The sequence below is a fragment of the Octopus bimaculoides genome, chromosome 9, assembly GCF_046866305.1.
Source record: "Octopus bimaculoides isolate indiv1 chromosome 9, ASM4686630v1, whole genome shotgun sequence".
NCBI lineage: Eukaryota > Metazoa > Mollusca > Cephalopoda > Octopoda > Octopodidae > Octopus > Octopus bimaculoides.
This window is the reverse complement of record NC_142936.1, coordinates 17,399,560-17,421,725: the sequence shown is the minus strand read 5'-3', so window position 1 is coordinate 17,421,725 and position 22,166 is coordinate 17,399,560. Positions and strand designations below refer to the sequence as shown.

General features: G+C 36.8%; 1 protein-coding gene across 4 annotated transcripts in view; it reads left to right on the top strand.

The window, feature by feature from the left end:
- Positions 1–5,538: 5,538 nt before the first annotated feature.
- LOC106868872 (uncharacterized) overlaps positions 5,539–22,166 on the top strand; it is a 53,423-nt gene continuing 36,795 nt past the window's right edge. For 2 of the 4 annotated variants that reach the window (XM_052970455.2, XM_089357213.1), the window contains exon 1: positions 5,933–6,061. The gene's annotated coding sequence lies outside the window, so the exon portion shown is untranslated. Of the gene's footprint in view, positions 6,062–22,166 lie in introns of all 4 variants that reach the window. The other 2 variants (XM_052970451.2, XM_089357212.1) reach the window with 2 other exon arrangements.

The window sequence follows — 22,166 nt, the reverse complement described above, 5'->3', positions numbered from 1 at the left end:
GTGTGTGTGTGTGTGTGTGTGTGTGTGTGTGTGTGTGTGTGTGTGTGTGTGTGTGTGTGTTTGTCCCCCTAGCATTGCTTGACAACCGATGCTGGTGTGTTTACATCCCCGTCACCTAGCGGTTCGGCAAAAGAGACCGATAGAATAAGTACTAGACTTCCAAAGAATAAGTCCTGGGGTCGATTTGCTCGACTAAAAGCGGTGCTCCAGTATGGCCGCAGTCAAATGACTGAAACAAGTCAAAGAGTAAAATAAAAAAGGAAAAAAAAAATTCAGTAAAGAGTAATTGCCCTTGGTTTAATCGTATGTGTTTCACCCGGACTATTCCCATTTTATTGTAAACATGTACATTGTACAGTTGACTAAAAATCAAAAGCTATTTAATACTTGTTATCATACAAATTTTTGTAAGAGTATTTTTAAGTAAATCTTTCTGCTTCGAATACTCTACTTTTATCATTTTTATCACTAGTTAATTCCTTTTGAAACTTAGAAAAATATTCTGTTACCACTTTACTCAGTTCTCTATAATATCTGTTTTTAACGAATACGAACATCTTCAAATTCGCAGACGTTGTTTCATAAGTTCATATCCCTCCAAACTAAACCTCCTACATACGTACATACAGTCATGCGTACATGCGTACATACATACATACATACATACATACATACATACATACATACATACATACATACCCATACTTCACCCGACTTTCATTCCATATACGTGCTTATTTAAATATTTATTTTCCCTTTCACCAAATATTGAATACAAATACACTTCGGCTATTTCCATTGATTTATTATAATCATTATTTTCTTAATCGATAACTCTGTACCAATCCTCAAAACTACATGTTCCACTTTTGGGAACCCGCATTTCTAACTCTTGCTACCTCTCCCTCCCACTGTCTCTCTTGCTATTTCTTTCCCTCCTTCCTACTGTCTCTTTCTCTCTCTCTCTCTATCTCTTTCTCTCTCTCTCTCTCTCTCTCTCTATCTTTCTCTCTCTCTCTCTCTCTCTCTCTCTCTCTCTCTCTCTCTCTCTCTCTCTCTGTATATATATATATATATATATATATATATATACATACATACATACATATATATATATATACCGGAGTAAGCACATGAAATGTGCAACAAGGTGGAAAAAAAGAGTACTCAAATACCAGAGGTAGAGTAATATGCTTTATTTAAAAGCAGCAGAAATATAACAAAAAAACCGTTACTCTGAGTTTCACGTTCCCGTTCATCGGACAGTTTCTAACAAAACTGTCCGATGAACGGGAACGTGAAACTCAGAGTAACGGTTTTTTTGTTATATTTCTGCTGCTTTTAAATAAATAAAGCATATATATATATATACATACACATTCATATATATATATATATATATATATATATATACATACACATTCATATATATATATATATATATATATATATATACATACACATTCATATATATATATATATATATATATATATATATATATATATATATATATATATATATATTTCAAGCTATCTACCAAGGTATCTGTTTGTCTATCTATCTACCCACCCATGTATCCCTCCAAGTTTTTTGTTTTTTTTCATACTTCTCTAAAGCGAGAGTCCACCGGTGAGTGACATAGGAGAGTAAATGTCAAGTGGATCTTATTCTAAGGAAGCCATATTACTGCTCATTGAAGAATGAGAGTGCAGGAGATTGAAAGTTTTAGGGAACTTCATTATTAATGGCTACTACTGGTGCGGTTCTTTTATCTCCACGTACAGTTCAAAGTTGCCGGGAATAGAGACACGGAACGTTTAGGTACAAAAACCATTAAAGTAGCAGCATAGAACTTGCATCGTCAAGGCCCTCTGTAAGCATTTATACAATCAAAGGGCTTTGAAGCCAGTAGCCGTGGCTAACGAACAAATATTTCTCTGCACTGAAATATGTCCGCTTGGAAATAAGAGTAATAAGGCACGAACAACCGATTTTGCATCCTGATATCCTAGCCACTAATACAATAACATTGCAAAACTAATTTGATCAATGTAGAGAAGACACTACTTCGAGACATTTAATCAGACGCTCTACTCCATTTCTGATAATTCAAACGCCGTTGGAAGGTTGATTGTTTTCTCTCTCCCTCTCTCTCTCCCTCTCTCTCTCTCTCTCTCTCTCTATCTCTCTCTCTCTCTCTCTCTCTCTCTCACTTTCTTTCTCTCTCTTTGTCTATATATATATATATATATATATATATATATATATATATATATATATATATATATATATATATATACATATATATATATATATATATATATATATATATATATATATATATATATATATATATGAATGTGTCTGCGTGTGCGTGTGTCATTTTCTCTCTATTATGCAGTCTCTTACTCACTGTGTTTGTGTATATATATATATATATATATATAGATAGATAGATAGATAGATAGATAGATAGATAGATAGATAGATAGATAGATAGACACAAATATACATATATATATATATATATATATATATATATATATATATATATATATATATATATATACATATATATACGCATATATATACATATATATATATATAGAGAGAGAGAGGGGGGGGAGAGAGAGAGAGCAATAAAAAATGGATGGGATCAATAGGTGGTATTCATCAAATTATTGACATTATATTATGTCAATATGTATGACATATTATGCTTTACATATATAATATATAAAATATAAAATATCAGTAATTATTAAAATATAACATAGCAATAGAAATTGGGATAATATCTTACAGCTGTTTCAGCCAAGAGGCAAAAATACCTCATTCTACCTTTATCCCTCCAGTGGACTGAAGTAATTAGTAGATGAAATTGAGATACTTGGGTGTTTCTCTAGGCTCCATCAGAGATTTTAGAAAGTACATAAGGTTAAGTTATAAATATGAATACACACACATATACATACTTTTACATATGTGTGTGTGCGCAGGAGTGGGTGTGTGGTAAGTAGCTTGCTTACCAGCCACATGGTTCCGGGTTCAGTCCCACTGCATGGCACCTTAGGCAAGTGTCTTCTACTTTAGCCACGGGCCGACCAAAGCCTTGTGAGAGGATTTGGTAGACGGGGACTGAAAGAAGCCCGTCGTATATATGTATATATATATATATGGGAGATTATACAAAAAATAACAACAGACGAGGACAGGTGGTGTAAATAACAAAAGTATATATTAGTATGACGCTCGGGAATACGGAAAGTCTTTGACGTTTCGAGCTACGCTCTTCAACAGAAAGAATACGGAGACAAGGAGAAAAACACGGAGAAAAAAAATTGAATAGTGTTCAGTCAACGGTCAATCATAATAATGAGTATAATAATGAGCATTGCTTGACAACCGATGCTGGTGTGTTTATGTCCCCGTCATTTAGCGGTTCGGCAAAAAGAGACCGATAGAATAAGTACTAGGCTTACAAAGAATAAGTCCCGGGGTCGATTTACTCGACTAAAGGCGATGCTCCAGCATGGCTGCAGTCAAATGACTGAAACAAGTAAAAGAGTAAAAGAGTATATATATATATATGTGTGTGTGTGTGTGTGTGTGGTGAGAAGTTTGCTTTCCAACCACATGGTCCCAAGTTCAGTACCACTGCGTGGCAACTTGGGCAAGTGTCTTCTGCTATAGCTCTGGGCCTTGTGAGTGAATTTGGTTGACGGAAACAGAAAGGAGAACGACGTGCATATATATATATATATATATATATATATATATATGCTTCTGTGTGCGTGTGTGTGTGTGTGTGTGTGTGTGTGTGTATGTGTGTGTGTGTGTGTGCGTGTGTGTTTGTGCATGTGTTTGCTCCCCACCACGGCTTGAGAATCGGTGTTGGTTAATTTACGTCCGCATAACCTAACGGTACGGCGAAGAATCCGATTGAATATGCATCAGGGTATTTAAAAATAAGTACTGGAGTGGATTTTTTAGCAAACCCTTCAAACCCCAGCATGGCCACACTGCAATGGCTAAAACAAATAAAAGATGTGTGTATATATATAGCCAGAATTCACAAAAAAAAAACAGACGAAGACAGGTGGTGTAGAAAACAAATAGATGCATTAGTATAACGCTCGGGAATTGCAAAAGTCTTTAACGTTTCGAGCCTACGCTCTTCCACCGGCCATGACGAAGGGAAATAGCCCTGAAACTCGAGTCGCCTTTATATATTTATATTTATATATTTGATCCTTTATATTGAACACTCAATATTTCATCTACATTCAATACTTTCTTTCATGGTGCCATCCATTTTATTTTATTTTATATTATATATTGTATATTATATTATATATTGTATATTCCATATTCTATACCCCACATTGGTTCTGCAGGAATATAAATAAAACATAAAAAACAGACAGTGTTGGAACTCTTTTAAACAAAATAATATATTCCTCTATACACAATCATACAAAAAACCCACCTTTTTTGTATTTATTTTTACTCGCATATATATATATATATATATATATATATATAGTGTAGGTATCAGTTAGAGGGGTTTAATACCTCTAAGGGATAATTAAAACCAGAGTCGCTCCTGGCTATTAGCTGGGTAGGTACAGTCTTTTAGTAAGGTTGTGCGCTAGCAGGTGGTTCGGTTGGTAAACCGGAGTTTAGGTTATATAGGAGAAGAAAATGGCTGTAATAACAATGGGAAACTCGTGGGTTTCGTTCCTCCTTTGTTGTCTATTTAATTAAAGACATACCAGCGAAAACGACGAGGGATCCTTCCCTAGCCGTTAGCTCATAAGGTTGCTTTCCCGGATTCTGTAGTGTCTATATATATATTCCTCCTTACCCTGGACGGGATTCCGGTCTGCCCCAGGTTTAGACATTTTCGTCATCTGAGTGGATTGGAGCAACGTGATAGGAAGTGTTTTGCTCAAGGACAGAACGCATTGCCAATCCCAGGAATCATAACGACAAACTTATAATCATAAATGCAACATCTTAACCACTTCACACACACACGCACACACACACACACACACACACACACACACACACACACACACACACACACACACACACACACACACACACACACAGCGAGCTGGCAGAAACGTTAGCACGCCGGGCGAAATGCTTAGCGGTATTTCGTCTACCGCTACGTTCTGATTTCAAATTCCGCTGAGGTCGACTCTGCCTTTCATCCTTTCGGGGTCGATTAAATAAGTACCAGTTACGCACTGGGGTCGGTATAATCGACTTAATCCGTTTGTCTGTCCTTGTTTGTCCCCTCTGTGTGTAGCCCCTTGTGGGTAGTAAAGAAATAACACACACACACACACACACACACACACATATATATCTAAAGTGGACTATCCTGTCGTACACGATAGTTAAGGCCTTCACAACTTTCTGCACAGACGATTTGTTTATAATGATCTAATGATTGAGCTGTTCATTAGCACAGCACATTCACTCCATCAAATCAACATTGCCTGCACAGGTGGGTGGTGTGCCACACGTCAGATGTCGAAGCGACGTGAAATGAAATGTTTTGCTGCAGAACACAACGCACAGCCTGGTTCGGAAATCGAACTACGACCTCGCTATCCTGAGTGCAATACTCTGACCACTTGGCCACGCAGCTTCACACACACACACACACACACACACACACACACACACACACACACACACACACACACACACACACACACACACATACACACACACACATAAACATACATGGATGTGTGTTCAATTATACATACATACATACATACATACATACATACATACATACATACATACACACATACAAACGTACGTACGTCATATACATATATTACAAGAAGCCAAAAATACAAGTAAGAACAGGTATCGTATCGACACCGCTTTAGTTATATAGTTACCCGGGCGTCCGTGGCAACACCTTTTGTCTGGTTGAATGGAGACGATGGAGAAAGCAACGGATGTCAGCTGCTAGGCAGTAGCAGTGTTTACTTCATATCAGTGTAAGTGCTTGCCAGCAAAACAAACAAGGTGAGTACTTTCGTAGATATCACAGTATCGCTCTAAACACATTTCTATTTCCACTCTAAGCATAATATTGTTGTTCTGAAAACACATTGCGATATTATCGCCCTAAACTCAGTACTATGCACCTCATATTTTTGTATCATATCTCAAACATTACAGACCAAGAAAACATACACGTGATCGTTTCTGTAGAAGACTATAGTTTTTTTTGTTTTCTTTCATCACTCTTTCGTTACCTCTTGCATTTTTAAAAAATATACAGCCTTTGTTTTAATTAACTTTGAAATTTAAAAAAAAAAAAAAGAATTTGACTTTGTCAGAATAAAGCTGGAGTAAGGTGGGTGAGCTGACAGAATCGTGCGTACACTGGACAAAATACTTCGCAGCATTTCTTCCGGCTCTACGTTCTGCGTTCAAATTCTACCGAGGTCGACATTGCCTTTTATCCTTTTGGAGTTGATAAGTTCCGGTTGAAGACTAGGTTCGATGTAATCGACTAACCCCTTTCCCCTAATTGTCAGGCCTTGTGCCTATAGTACAAAGGATTATTAAACTAGTGTATGGAACATACATTAAAACGAAAGTTTGGTGGAAGTTTAAATGTAGATTACTTGAAACAAGAAGGTGGTATCATAGAACCAGAACGTTCTCAGGTGAGTTGGAGGGTCAAAAGGGTTTTTAAGATAAGTAAAAACTATTGTAGTAGCAACGCCTCGATCAGAGTTTACCTGGGATCAAACGACTAGTTTAATTACATATTCGTTTTAATTAGTATATCGGTTTTTCCCAAAATTGTTAAATGAAGCGAAGTGTGAATTGTTGAATGTTATGTAAATATAATACAGAGTCGATGTTACAACTTTGGGATGATAGTACACTGCGGACGAGTTAATCAACACTGGTAGTTCACTGCTTATGTATGTTATCAACACTGAATAAAAGAAAGTTTAATGCGAACTTTGTGTAACTAAAGCAAGGCACACCATTCGGCTGAGTATAATCACCTGTCAAGTGCCAGGGCAGTCCTGCATCTCCAGCTGTCAAATTCTTGACTCTCCCTAAATGAAGAGTAAGAGAGCTTCGCAAGTATCTATGATTGCTAGCAGACTAGAAAACACGCATAAAACAATTAGCGAAAGTACAGTACATGCTACCAAGTCATACATACTTGCGAGCGGAGTAATGATTGGTGTGGCTGTATGGTGAGAAATTTACTTCCCAACCACATGGTTCTGGGTTCCGTCCCTCTGCATGGCACCTTGGGCAAGTGTCTTCTACTATAGCCTTGGGCCGACCAAAGCCTTGTGAGTGGATTTGGTAGACGGAAACTGAAAGAAGCCCATCGTATATATATGTATATGTATGTGTGTGTGTGTGTGTGTGTGTGTGTGTGTGTGTGTGTGTGTGTGTGTGTGTGTGTCTGTCTGTCTGTCTGTCTGTAAGTCCTGGGGTCGATTTGCTCGACTAAAGGCAGTGTTCCAGCATGGCTGCAGTCAAATAACTGAAACAAGTAAAAGACTAAGAGTAGGACCCTTAAAATACTACTGTGGATCTCCAATTTACTATTTTGCTTGCGTATAGCCCCCACCACCACCACAAAAAAAACCCTATGTGGACTCTCTGGGGTAATATGAAGCACTGTCTTAATAGCTCAGTATGTACGTATTTGTTGTATTGTAGCTATTATCCATCGTCCTGACCCCTTTATAGTTCGTACCATACTCGAACACATCCTTTCAAATGTAACTCTTTCCGTGTGTTTGGTGATTTATAAACATACCTTTATTCTTCAAATTTGCGAGCTGGCAGAACCGTTAGCACGCCAAGCGAGATGCTTAGCGGCATTTCATTTGCCGCTACGTTCTGAGATCTAATACCGCCGAGGTTGACTTTGCCTTTCATCCTTTCGGAATCGATAAATTAAGTATCAATTGAGTACAGGAATTGATGTGATTGACTGTCCCCCTCGCCAAAAATCCAGCCTTTGTGCCTCAGTAGAAAGGATTCTTCAACTTTGCAACTTTTTGTGACTTCTCTTTTGTTCATTGCCTCCTCGGTTTCTAATCCAATCATATCGCTTCTCGTCTTTGGCTATTCCTCTCTGCACAAAATCGATCTCCAACTTTCATTTTTTACCTGGCTTCCTTATATTCATAGGAAAAGAAACGTTGTATTTTGCTATTTTCGCGGCAATTAATCCTTACTCTTTTCTAAAACGATATTGGTTAGTTTTCGCTGACACAGACAATCATCAATTTTCACTGATACCAATGTTTTTCCTATGTCTATATTATATTTTTTCAGATGCTCGTGTTAAACTGATATTCTATTGACAGTATTGGATTATTTTTTTATACAGAACACGTGGTTAAACTGTTGGTAGCTTAGAGAAATCATTGTTAAGATATTGATTACTCAGCTCATTACTGCATGCATAGTTACATACATACATACATACATACATACATACATATAATGATTTGGGATACAGAAGAGAAACTTCACACAGTTGTGAAAATTAACTGACGAGCAGATGTTAACAAAGCTGGAGATCAGGGAAAAAGAGAACACCTATGCTGAACTATTGAGAAATCTGCAGTTACTCTATCCAGATTACAAGTTCAGGCTTATACCTGTAATTATTGGGGCCCTGGGATATGTAATACACTGCCCAAATAACAATCTTGAGAAATTAGGCTTCTCAAAACCAGAAAGGAGAAAGTTCATTCGAAGACTACAGATCCAATCCATCACTGGAACTGTAAAAATCTGTAAAACTTTCCAGAAATTTATCATTTAAATATATATGAGCATGTCTAGATATGTAACTATATGCATGAGAATATATACATAAAACATACAAATCTGCACATACATACATACATACATACATACATACATACATACATACATACATACATACATACTTGCTCTACAGATATAAATATCTCTCTGAAAATCAAAGGAAAAGAGGATATCTATAGACAACTGCTTCGAAACCTCCAGCTTCTATATCCATTCATATTCATACCAATAACAATTGGAGGACGAGGTTTTGTTACTAAATGCCTAAAGAAAAATCTGGATAAACTGGGATTTTCAGAAAGAGAAATCGGTCGGCTAATTCGTACATTACAGGTACAATCTGTGAGTGGAACAGTAAAAATATGCAAGACTTTTCTCGAGTTCCAAATGTGAATTTATCTGTGTTAACTACATCCCAAAGATGGAGCCTTGTATCTTTGATGGAAACCGGTTCCCTCCTTAGTGGAAGATTTATAATAATTAAAAAATAGTAGAGACATACATACATACATACATACATACATACATACATACATACATACATACATGCATGCATGCATAAATACATACATATATACATACATGTATACATACATATTAGGGCCAAGCTCTCTCTCCATTCGAGAAGAATTGGAAATATAAAATCAGAACATATAGCCTCAGACATGGATCTCTGTGTGTGTGTGGTAAAAAGATTGCCTGCACAACCACATGATTTCAAGCTCAGTCCCACTTCGTGATACTTTGGCCAAGTGTCTTCTACTACATCACCAAGCCTTGTGAATGAATTTCGTGTATGAAAACTGAAGAAGCCGATTGTATATATATGTATGTGTCTATATGTGTATAGTGGAGGCGCGTGGCCTAGTGGTTAGGGTGTCAGCACCATGATCGTAAGATTGTGGTTTCGATTCCTGGACCGGGCGACGCGTTGTGTTCTTGAGCAAAACACTTCATTTCACGTTGTCCCAGTTCACTCAGCTGGCAAAAATGAGTAACGTTGCGATGGACTGGCGTCCCGTCCAGCTGGGGAACACATACGCCATTGAAATCGGGAAACCCGACCCATGAGCCTGGCTAGGCTTTAAAAGGGCGTATTTATTTTTCATATGTGTATACGCATTTGTGTGCACCTTTGTTTTATGTCTGTCCTTCCACCGCTTGACAGCTGGTGTTGGTTTGTTTATGTCTCCATAACATAACAGTTTAGCAACAATTTTTTTAAAAAGACCAACAGAGTAAGTACAGTCTTTTAAAAAAAAGTACTGGTATCGATTGGTTCGACTAAACACTTCAAGGCAGTACTCCAACATGGCTGCAGTCCAATAACTGTAACAAATAAAAAATAAAAGATATGTGCGTGGGTACAAGAGAAAGAGAGAGACAAAGAGAGTTAATGTTTTAAAACTTTTCCATTGCACAGTCAAGTAAAGGTTATTGTAATCGGATATGAATGCTCTTGCGATGTATGGCCTTGTAACTATGCTAGAAATCAATATAAGTTGCTAAGAAAGTGACAACAGTGTCTTGCTTGGAAATATAGTCAGAACAATAGGCGTGCGTATCTGCCAACACGCGCACACCAATACATACAAACACAAAAATATATACCTACATATGATTATACACCCATACATACATAGATGAATGTAGTGTGTGTGTATATATATCAATATCAATCTATGTATTCACATATATATATATGTACGTATGTATATATTTATTTATGTATGTATGTATGTATAAACAGACGAATATACACAAATTCCGCACAAGCACATACATGTATACATGTTAATATATATATAAATGTATATGTATATTGTATATATTTGTGTGTGTGTGTACGTTCTTATAGGTATATGTATATATATAACTATGTGTATATGTGTGTATGTATAAATTTGTTTGTTTGTGTACATATATATGTTTATATTTATATATATGTGTATATATATGTATGTATGTGTATATATATATATATAAATGGAAGTGGAGAGACAAGTTACTGAAGAGATTGCAAGAATGCAATGAAATAATTTAACAAAAAACTATATAAATTAATAAAGGACTGAACCAGTGCGTGTGTTTATTACCGGCATAATGCCTCTCCCAAGGTTTAATTGTATATATATATATATATATATATATATATATATATATATATATATATATATATATATATATATATATGTATGTATGTATGTATGTATGTATATGCGCGTGTGTGTAGAGATAGATAGACAGATAGATAGATAGATAGATAGATAGATAGATAGATAGATAGATAGATAGATAGATAGATAGATAGATGTGTATATGTTTATCTATAGACACTTATATATACAGAAATATATGTATGTATGCATTTATGTACGTACGTACGTATGTATGTATATACGTATGCATGCATGAATTAACGTATGATATTGGAGGTCACCAAAGTCATAAAGCGTAGCCGCAGACCTTCGTCAACAAATGTCTGTGCTGCATCCTCGAGATCTGGTGGTCGGACATTTTAAACAGAAATCTGTGGGATAGAACGAACTAAACTTCCATTAATTCAGAAATTATGAAAAGGAAATGGAGTTGCTCGATGACACTCTATGGTAGTGTGGTTAGGGGAGGCTCGTATGCAATGGGCGACTGTTGGTCTCCCCTAAACAACCTTGCCCGGGCTTGTGCCTCGGAGAACTTCTTAGGCGCAATCCCATGGGCATTCATGACGATAGAGGGTGTTTACCTGTTTATATCTATATATAGAGAGAGAGGGGGGGAAGAAAGACAGAGAGACATAGTTAGGTAGGTGATAGATAGATAGATAGATAGATAGATAGATAGATAGATAGATAGATAGATAGATAGATAGATAGATAGATAGATGTTTTTATGTCTATATGTGTTTATGTATATGTCACAACCTAAATTCTTGTAATAATTTGCAAATTTTTACAGTTCCATTAATCGTTCGTAATTTCCTACTCAACGGTGAATGTGAAAATGTCTTTTATCATTGGTGCTGGATTAGTTACATACTCAAGTACACCAGTAGCCACTTATATATATCTGAAGTTACAATATTTACTTATTTGCAGATTTCTCATTCGTTCAGCAATATTCTTTTCTTTTTCTTTGACCTTTAATAGTAACATGTGGGTAACGACAATTTACTATTGTACATATTTTCTTCGCTCTATCTCAGATCATTATGTTTAGTCTACTGTGCCTAGATACACTTCGATACTCGATTCTTAGCGGATATCCTTTATCGTTTATTTGTTTCAATCTATTGAACAAATAGATCCTAGTACTTTTTTAAAACTTGGTCCTTATGCTGTCGGTGTCTATCTTATTAAACAGTGGTAGGGGTCAAAAATAAAAACATACACACACACACACACACTCACACACACACAAACACACACACACACACACACACACATACATACATACATGTTGTTGGCACTCCGTCGCTTACGACGTCGAGGGTTCCAGTTGATCCGATCAACCGAACAGCCTGCTCGTGAAATTAACATGCAAGTGGCGGAGCACTCCACAGACACGTGTACCCTTAACGTAGTTCTCGGGGATATTCAGCGTGACACAGTGTGACAAGGCTGACCCTTTGAATTACAGGCACAACAGAAACAGGAAGTAAAATTTGAGAGAAAGTTGTGGTGAAAGAGTACAGCAGGGTTCGCCACCATCCCCTGCCAGAACCTCGTAGAGCTTTAGGTGTTTTCGCTCAATAAACACTCACAATGCCCGGTCTGGGAATCGAAACCGCGATCCTATGACCGCGAGTCCGCTGCCCTAACCACTGGGCCATTGCGCCTCCACACATACATACATACATACATACATACATGCATGCATGCATACATACATACATACATACATACATACATACATACATACATACATACATATATGCATACATACATGTAAGAATGGTGGAATTCAACTCGTGACCTAGTACGACCACATCTTAAACTCAGTAAGTCCGTGCAAATGTTCCGAGAGTCCAAGAAGTTCATGTGTGTGAATTTCTTTTGAGTGGTAAGTGTTTCACAGCACTGAATTCACTTTTTAGGACAATCAGCAATAAAAAAGTGGTAAAACCGAGGTTGAGACAAGAAACCTACTGGACTTCAGGATTTTAGTACGAGTTTACCTTCTAGATGAGAGTCCTGGCGCGAATCACCCTCAGTGATTCACAAGCTATTTAACCTATAATTTGGACCTTAATAATTGCTACTATTCCAGATCATTTTTTAAAGCTTCAAAAGCATGAAGAAATATTTCAGTTGTAGCAATAACTTCCTTGTTTGAAGAAAGCAGAAGTTTTGCGTTGGCGATAATTACTTTTCGTTATTGGAAGTAAGGAATAGCTTCCTATAACGTTATGTATTAAACACGACCTTGTTAATTGTCTTTATAAATAACATGTCTTCTATAGTGAAATTATACACAAATCGTTTCTGATCTCTCTTAAATATTTAAAACTATGGATAATAATGAGAATACTACGATATTGCAAGGGTGGTTTGTTTAATTGGTAACAATTACCATTCAATATAGAAAATCTATGTGCTTACATGTCCCTTCAAGTAATCTGAACTAATGAATTAAAATAGCATTAACTTGAAACTATTGACAGAGAAGAGAAAACATTGTTTGTGTGATCCTTCAGAAAGACTTCAATGGCAATAGAGCTCACAAAGGCAAAATGCACTCTTTGAATAAAAAGAAATTTTCTTTTTTAGTGGTGGAAGAAATGTCGTACCCGTCAAGAGTTTGACGAATAAGGTGGCCTAATTTAGAGGCCAAACCTTTTGAAAGATCGAATATTTAGATGATTTTTGCAATATACAAAAGAATGCTACAAAATTAATAGTCACTTTAAGAGTCCTTTTCGCGAGACCTAAATGGTTCATCTACAACGCTCCAGAAACAAAGGAGTATTAGATATATATCAAAATTATATATACATAGTATCGAGAAAGGTGAAGCCTCCAAAAGACTATACCTCCTACCAGTAATCAACAAGCTATTATTCATATGAATTAGTTATGAAGTGACACAGCCAAATGAGTAAGATAAGAGTTCTCCTCAAACAGAAGATTGATACCAACTGGAATTAATAACCGAGACAAAGTTGTTGAGCTGAAAACAAGTAGCCAGTTCGGGGAAAAAAAACTTGATTAATATAGAACATTAAATATCAATCACACTGTTGTCTATAGTTTAATTCGTTTACTGGTTTTAGTCATTAGATTACGTCCCTATTTCAGCACGCCTTCGAAAGTTTTAGTCAATTATATCGATTCTAGTAATCATTTCATCGCATTCTGTTTATCATGTTGTTGTACCTACCTTACGTTACGGTCCATTTAAGAGAATTACCTTTCCTTAGAGGGTAAATTCCACAATCCGGAACCATGTAGTCTGAAGCAAACTTGTTAATCATACAGGTGTGCTCGTCCCCTTATTTATGTAGAAAAGAATCACAACTCACGCATTTACACCCTTACACTCAACTAAACAAATACGTTCAATATAAAAGCAAGGTAATAGTGGATACACGCATACACGAAAACATGTACTGAGACAGAATATTGATTATTAATACAAGGCCACAACTACGGGGAGAAGCGGATTGTCAAATACAGTGACATGAAAGGAAAAGCAAAAGCGACATTTGAACTCAGAGCATAAAGGATTGTAAATAAGTACAATAAGTTGTTTTGTTACAGCCCTTTATGTTCTAAATCAATCTACTGATACATACTGCCAATCCGATGTCAATTCACTAGCATATATTAGAAAATCCCATGTACGTATATAAAGCTCATACAAGGAGGCTTGAGATGTGATAAAAAAAATTTTAAAAGACGCTGTGGTTAAGATGCAGGTTTTTCTTTCTTTGACCAGGAGAAAGAGATCGACTAGACTAATTTTGTTGAAGCTTCATCAACGGTCTCTTATTCATTTCTGATAACATTTCATTTGCTGAGTCAACCTGATGTCTGACAATATTTATCTGGAAAGTAAGTTTTAAAAAAATAAGTTAGAATAAAGGTAGATCTCTTGAAAGAGATGTATTCCCAAAACTATCGCTTTCTGTGTTATATATATATATATATATATATATATATATATATATATATATATATATGTAATACATACTAAGTACAGGGTATCACCAACGGGTGAAAAATACGCAAACACACGAAATATAAGTACTGGACAAAATACCAAAAGAAAATAACTCGCTCATCAGTTGGCTGTTTTACTGACACATTTCTTGCTTTTAACGACATGGCAGGAGAACTTCGTAAGACAGCAGCATCCAGAAATTTTTAAAATATAAAATTTGTCGAGAATTAGGGCTTCGAACGAACAAACAACAGAGTGGACGTACAAAGTAAACAATCGACGAAGACAAAAAATTAAGGGCCGTTAGGCCAAGAAGAATTGTAATGGATAACGCCTGGGAGAAATTCCTAAAGGAAATGTAATAAATAGAAGAGAAGTATATAGTAGAAGATAAAAAAAGATGTCGGGAAGCAAGAGATACGACGTCCAGCCCGATATATACACAAGGTGTTTCAAAAAATTTGATATCATTTCGCAATCTAATAACTTTCCCAGTTCTTGCTCAAATGACGTCAAATTTTAACAGCATGTGATGAAACAGGTCAAACTCTTATGTTTAATGTTTGATATGTTTATCTTTACAGGTATAGAAATGGCATTCACTGGAAGAGAAAAGGCGTTTTGTGTGTTGGAGCATGCTCGAACACAGTCGAACAAGACTGTGCAGCGTGCATTTGTGAGAGAGTTCTCTAAAAAGTCACCAACACCATTGCAGATTTGGACATGGCGCAACACATTCAAAGAGGGCGGTTGTCTGTGCAGGGCAAAAGGATCTGGACGACCACCAACATCGGGTTCGCCAAAAATTTTGCGAAGCCCCAAGAAGTCCATAAGAAGAACAAGTCTGAAAACTATATTCCTCCAATAACAGTTTTGCGCGTCCTGAGGAAACGCTTGCTAATGAAACCCTACAAGCTGCAGCTTGTTCAGGCCATAACGGCGAAACCGCAAACAATTCTGTGTTGATATCCAAGAGAAACTTGAAGAAGCCAAGTTCAAGGAACGTCTTGTTTTCAGTGATGAGGCCATATTTCATACGAATGGCAAAGTCAATAAGCCTAATATTCGCATTTGGGACGAAGAAAATCCCCATTCCACAGTTGAGCACGAGAGGGGCTTACCAAATGTGAATGTGTTTTGTGCCATATCCAAGAAGCATCTTCATGGCTCGTTTTTCTTTGACGGGGGCTCCAACTGACTGGAAGCTCACTGTGCGGGCTTATCTCAATGACAATCTGCGAGGAAGATAGATCGGGCGTGCTGGTGATGAAAGCAATGTGCTGCTGAAATGACCGCCACGTTCACCTGACCTGACACCATGCGATTTTTTTTCTCTAAGGCTATGTGAAGGACCTGGTCTATGTCCCACCTCTTCCTGCAAACCTAGAGGAACTCGAACAGAGAATCACTACTGCATTGGAGACTGTTACCCAAGACATGCTGCGTGTTTGAGAGGAGCTGGACTAGCGATTTGACGTCTGTCATGCCTCAGGCAGTGAGCATATTGAACATTTGTGAAATCGTTCATGGAATCCACATACTTTTGAATTTCTCATTCAAATTTGGAGGAATAAATCTTATGTTGTTCAACATTAAACCTGTTTCATTTGTTTTGACTATGATATCAAATTTTTTGAAACACCCTGTATATATATATATATATATATATATATATATATATATATATATATATATATATATATATATATATATATATATATAAGCAACAAGATATGTAATTTTTAAATTTCGTTTCTCCTTATAGGAGTCGAAAAATAAAATACATATGGGGCTGCAAATAGAAGCGTTCGAGTAAAAAACTGAGGCAAAAGACAAACTCAGTGGTTAAAAAATAAACATCAGAATTGGGCAAACAACTTTATATCATCCCCATATATTCACACTGTTGAGCATAAACAAATGCATATTAAAATACCAGGGCGTTCAGTGCACAAAACCCGAACGTATAAGAATATACGTATATACATATATAAAAGCGTGTAAAAACCTGTAAAAACCTGTAAAGAATGATGTGTATGAAAGCGTATGAAGAATATACATGAAGAAAATATGAATGTATATATAGCAAGCCGACTAACAACTTAAAAAATAAGATAGTTAAACTAATAAAGGTATAAGGAATCCAGAATAATGTCCAACGTAAAATGCCAAAAGGAATTCAAGTCAGAAATCCAGAATAATATCCATCGTAAAGTGCAAGAAGAAATTCAGGTCTACGGCCGTTTCAGGAGCGATTGCTACAATCCATTAACAAATTAAAACACCAAACCGCAGCAGTAAAAAATATCTTCACGAAAGAGGTTTCACATTCTAGTAATACGTCCTTATTACAAGTAAAGAAGAAACATTTATATAGAGTGTGTACCAATTAAAAATTGTTATTGTTGTGACCATTGTCGTTGCTTTCGGGGTCGATAAAATAGGTACCAGTGGAACACTGGGGTCGATATAATCGACTAGTCCCTGCCCCAAAAAATGTCGGGCCTTGTGCCTTTAGTAAAAAGGATTATTATTATTATTGTTATTTTCACTTTATCACAAGTTTTGTTGGAGCTCCTGGAGTCTTACGGCTTAATACCTGCAGCGGGCTTACTACCTGCAGCCTACTGTACCATGCTATTCGTTCTTTTCAGCTATCTAATACTCTCTTGATTATTCTGGCTGTACCAAGGAGGCAAACCCTTTGAAACAGTTCTACTGGGCACTCTATTTCAATTTCCTTTATATTCCTCTGATACTGTTCCCAAGGACCCAACAATAATTGTCACTATCGTCACCTTCATTTTCCATTACCGGGCTATTTCGTACTTAAGAGCGTTGTATTTATCTTTACGCCTTCCTTTTTGACTATTCGTGGATCAAAGGAGCATGCAACGTCAACTATATAGCATACGTGGTGCACCTTGTCCGCCACCACTAGGTCCGGTCTGTTATGTTCTAGCACCGGATCTGAACATAACATCTAATACTTTCCTGATTATTATTATTATTATTATTATTATTATTATTATTATTATTATTATTATTATTATTATTATTATTATTATTATTAAAGGCGGTGAGCTGGCATTATTATTAAGGCGTTGAGCCGTTAGCAAGTCGGGTCAAATGCTTAGCATCGTTTCGTCCGTCTTTACATTCTTAGTTCAAATTCCGCCGAAGTCGATTTTGCCTTTCATCCTTTCGGGGTCGATGAAATAAGTATCAGTTACGCACTGGGGTCGATGTAATCGACTTCTTCCTTCCCTCGAAATTTCAGGCCTTGTGCCTATAGTAAAAAAGATTATTATTATTATTATTATTATTATTATTATTATTATTATTATTATTATTATCATTATTATCATCATCATCATCATCATCATTATTATTATTATCATGACCTAGTGGTTAGGGTGTTGCGCTCACCGTCGCGAGCTCGTGGTTCAATTCCTGAGCCGGGTGGTGCGTTGTGTTATTGAGCAAAACACCATCTCACGTTGCTCTGCAATCATTTCGACACCAGATACGTGGTACACCGTGCACCTGTCCAGGCGACGTCGGTTTCATGGAGGCCTTGATCTAATGTACAGCACATACATTTAATGTATCTGTATAAACAAATCATTTGCGCAGGTCATTCAGCAAACAGCTGAACACACGTCATCTTCGACAGAAGAATCCATAATTATTATTAACAACATCATCATCATCATCATCATCATCATCAACGACAACAATAATAATAATAATCCTTTCTATTATAGGTCAAAGCCAGAAATTTGGGGTGATAAGGTCTAGTCGATTACGTCGATCTCAGTGTTTCACCGGTCCTTAATTTATCGACCCCAAAAGGGTGAAAGGCAAAATTGACCTCGGCGAAATTTGAGCTCAGAACATAAAGACGGACGAAATGCCGTTAAGCATTTTCCCCAGTGTGCTAACGATTCTGCCAACTCGCCGCCTTAGCGACAATAAAATACTATAGATACAAGGCTTGAAATTTTGGAGTAAGGGGCTAGTCAAGTACATCGACCCCAGTGCTCAACTGGTACTTATTTCATGGACCCCGAAAGAATGAAAGGCAAAGTCGACCTCGGTGGAATTTGAACTCAGAGCGTAAAGACAGACTAAATGCCTCTAAGCATTTTACCCGGCGTGCTAACGATTGTGCCGGCTCAAATGACGATGATAGTACTAATCCTTTCTACTTTAGGCACAAGGCCTGAAATTTTGGGGAAGGAGATAGTCGATTATATCGACCCTAGTACTCAACTTATTTTATCAACTTCGAAAGAATGAAAGGTAATGTCGACCTCGGCGGAATTTGAACTCAGAACGTAAAGACGGACGAAATGCCACTAAGCATTTTACCCGAAATGGAACGATTCTGCCTGCTCATCACCTAGATAATAATAATACTAATAATAATAATAATAATAATAATAATAATAATAATAATAATAATAATAATAATAATAATAATAATAAAATGCCCGGATGCAGTACCAGGCAGTGGCTCTCGTGGATTCTGATCTTAATTGATTGGAAGTGTTATCATGTACATTGTTTTGTCTTGGTATAAAAAATGGGCTACAGCAAATATTCTGCTTAATACCACAGATTTGCTTGTCAGTTGTTTGACCTTAACCAGTTGAGCATGTCTCTTGGTGGCTGAGAATTATGTACAGCTCTGATCATGAGCAGAAGTAGTGGGGGAGCATCATAGCCATGTGTTGAGGGGAATTCTTTAGGGTATGAATAATTCACCTTTGGAAACATTGGTGTTTTGCTCAACATCCTTAAACAAACCTTATTCAGGGACCTTTTGAGTGGTATGGGCTACTCGACCTAAAGAAAATTCCAACTGGGCCCCACCTGCGAGGTCATGCGCTATTTATCTTGATATGAGATCACCGTGTCGCGTACATGTGGTTGTGATGCATGTGCCTGGTGTACCCTTATCAGACGGGCAGTCATGATGGATATAATGAGCTTCGTATATTTTACCCCAGTGTCACCTTGATGGCATTCACTGCTCTCTCACTCAATAATAATAATAATAATAATAATAATAATAATAATAATAATAATAATAATAATAAGGGCGTAGCTTTTATGACTGAAATGCCTTTTTGCCAGATCTGCTTGATCAAGACTAATTATAAATATAATTAATAATAATTACAATCGATTGCTGTCAAATTTGTGAAAACGCAGCCCAGAATTATATTTACTTATAAAAAAAAACATGACGATGGAACGCTGCTACACACAGACTATAATTAATGAGATATGCGATGCGTCAGTATCGCGTCCGATGCAAAGTCAGGAACCTAAAAGTTACTTATTGTATGGCATGGAATCTTACTGTCTGCTGACATCAATAAACGTTGCTGGCGTCAAGAAACATGCTACAGAGAGAAGTCTGTTTCATACTCACGGGTATCTGGAAACTTCCAATAGATATCACGTTTCTCAATCTATCAGTATTACTATTATTATTATTATTATTCAGTAGTTTTATTTTTGTAACGTGCTTTCACTTCACTACCGAGCGCAGCTTTGTGCGCCTTGGGTATGTGCTGTGGTTTGCTGTGATGCTCTTATGGTTACTGTATTGAAAGTGTTTTGCGTAGGATGTGTTCAGTGCCCAGTAGTGCAATTTTCTGTATGTTATATATATTTGTAAGTCCTGGTGTTTTTGTTATGTATTTGTCTGAATATTTTTTTATTATACCTAAGGCACCTACTATGATAGGAATTGTTTCTGTTTTTAGATTCCACATTCAAGTTACCTCTATTTCCAGGTCTTTATATTTTGAAAGTTTCTCTATTTCTTTTAGGGAAACGTTGTCATCTGCTGGTATTGATACATCAATTAGAAAGCATTTTTTCCTTATTATTATTATTATTATTATTATTATTATTATTATTATTATTATTATTATTATTATTATTATCATTATCGAGCGAGACAGATCTGGCTCTCAGGCGAATTTGTAACGAGAGATCGACCGGTCAAGCGATTAGTCTTTCTCCACTCGGTTGTTATGGTAAAGCACGTTTGTTTGTGCTGAAGGAGAAATGTCTGTGGCCGGAGTTTTGTTTCTCAGGTCAAACCCTCATTAACTCTTTCACGAAGAGGAAGTTAAAGAGGAAGGAGAAGGAGAAACTGTCATACAGTCAATTTGATAAAAAAATTTATGAGATCGATGAAGTTGGTGAGACTAAATGAGTCTACTCTAAATACAAATTAGCAGCAAATATCAAAAGGAATTTGCCTTTGGAATGTCGAGATAATCTAAATTTTAGTGTAAGGATACATCGATTCATCCTTTAACATTGTTTCCATATTACAGATTGTTTCTTATTCTTATCGTTATTGTTATTTATTGCTATTTTCGGCAGAGCATGCTTCAGTTCCCAACAATTTCTAAAACACTACGAAACTCAGATAAGATCCACAATGAAATGCTACTCCTACATCAAGAGCATTGCTGAACCAACACACACAGACACCGTACAATGGCATCTAGAGAAAGGCCACTGGTCTAGTTAGTATAGCTATAGATACATTCAGCTTCTAAGCTTCAGACGTGCTGTCTCTCGGTCTATACTCTTTACTTGTTTCAGTCATTTGACTGCGGCCATGCTGGAGCACCGTCTTTAGTCGAGCAAATCGACCCCAGGACTTATTCTCTGTAAGCCTAGTACTTATTCTATCGGTCTCTTTTGCCGAACCACTAAGTTACGGGGACGTAAATGCACCAGCATCGGTTGTCAAGCGATGTTGGGGAAACAAACAGAGACACACAAACACACATATATATATATATATATATATATGCATATACATATATACGACGGGCTTCCTTCAGTTTCCGTCTACCAAATCCACTCACAAGGCTTTGGTCGGCCCGAGGCTATAGTAGAAGACACTTGCCCAAGGTGCCACGCAGTGGGACTGAACCCGGAACCATGTGGTTGGTAAGCAAGCTACTTACCACACAACCACTCCTGCGCCTATCCAAGCAATACTACAATAACATCTACCCCCGGAAGCTGGCTGGTCTCGAGCCAATTTTTCTCAGATTACTCCCCAATAACTCGTCTCTCTACCTTTTGGCACCCAGTCTGCACA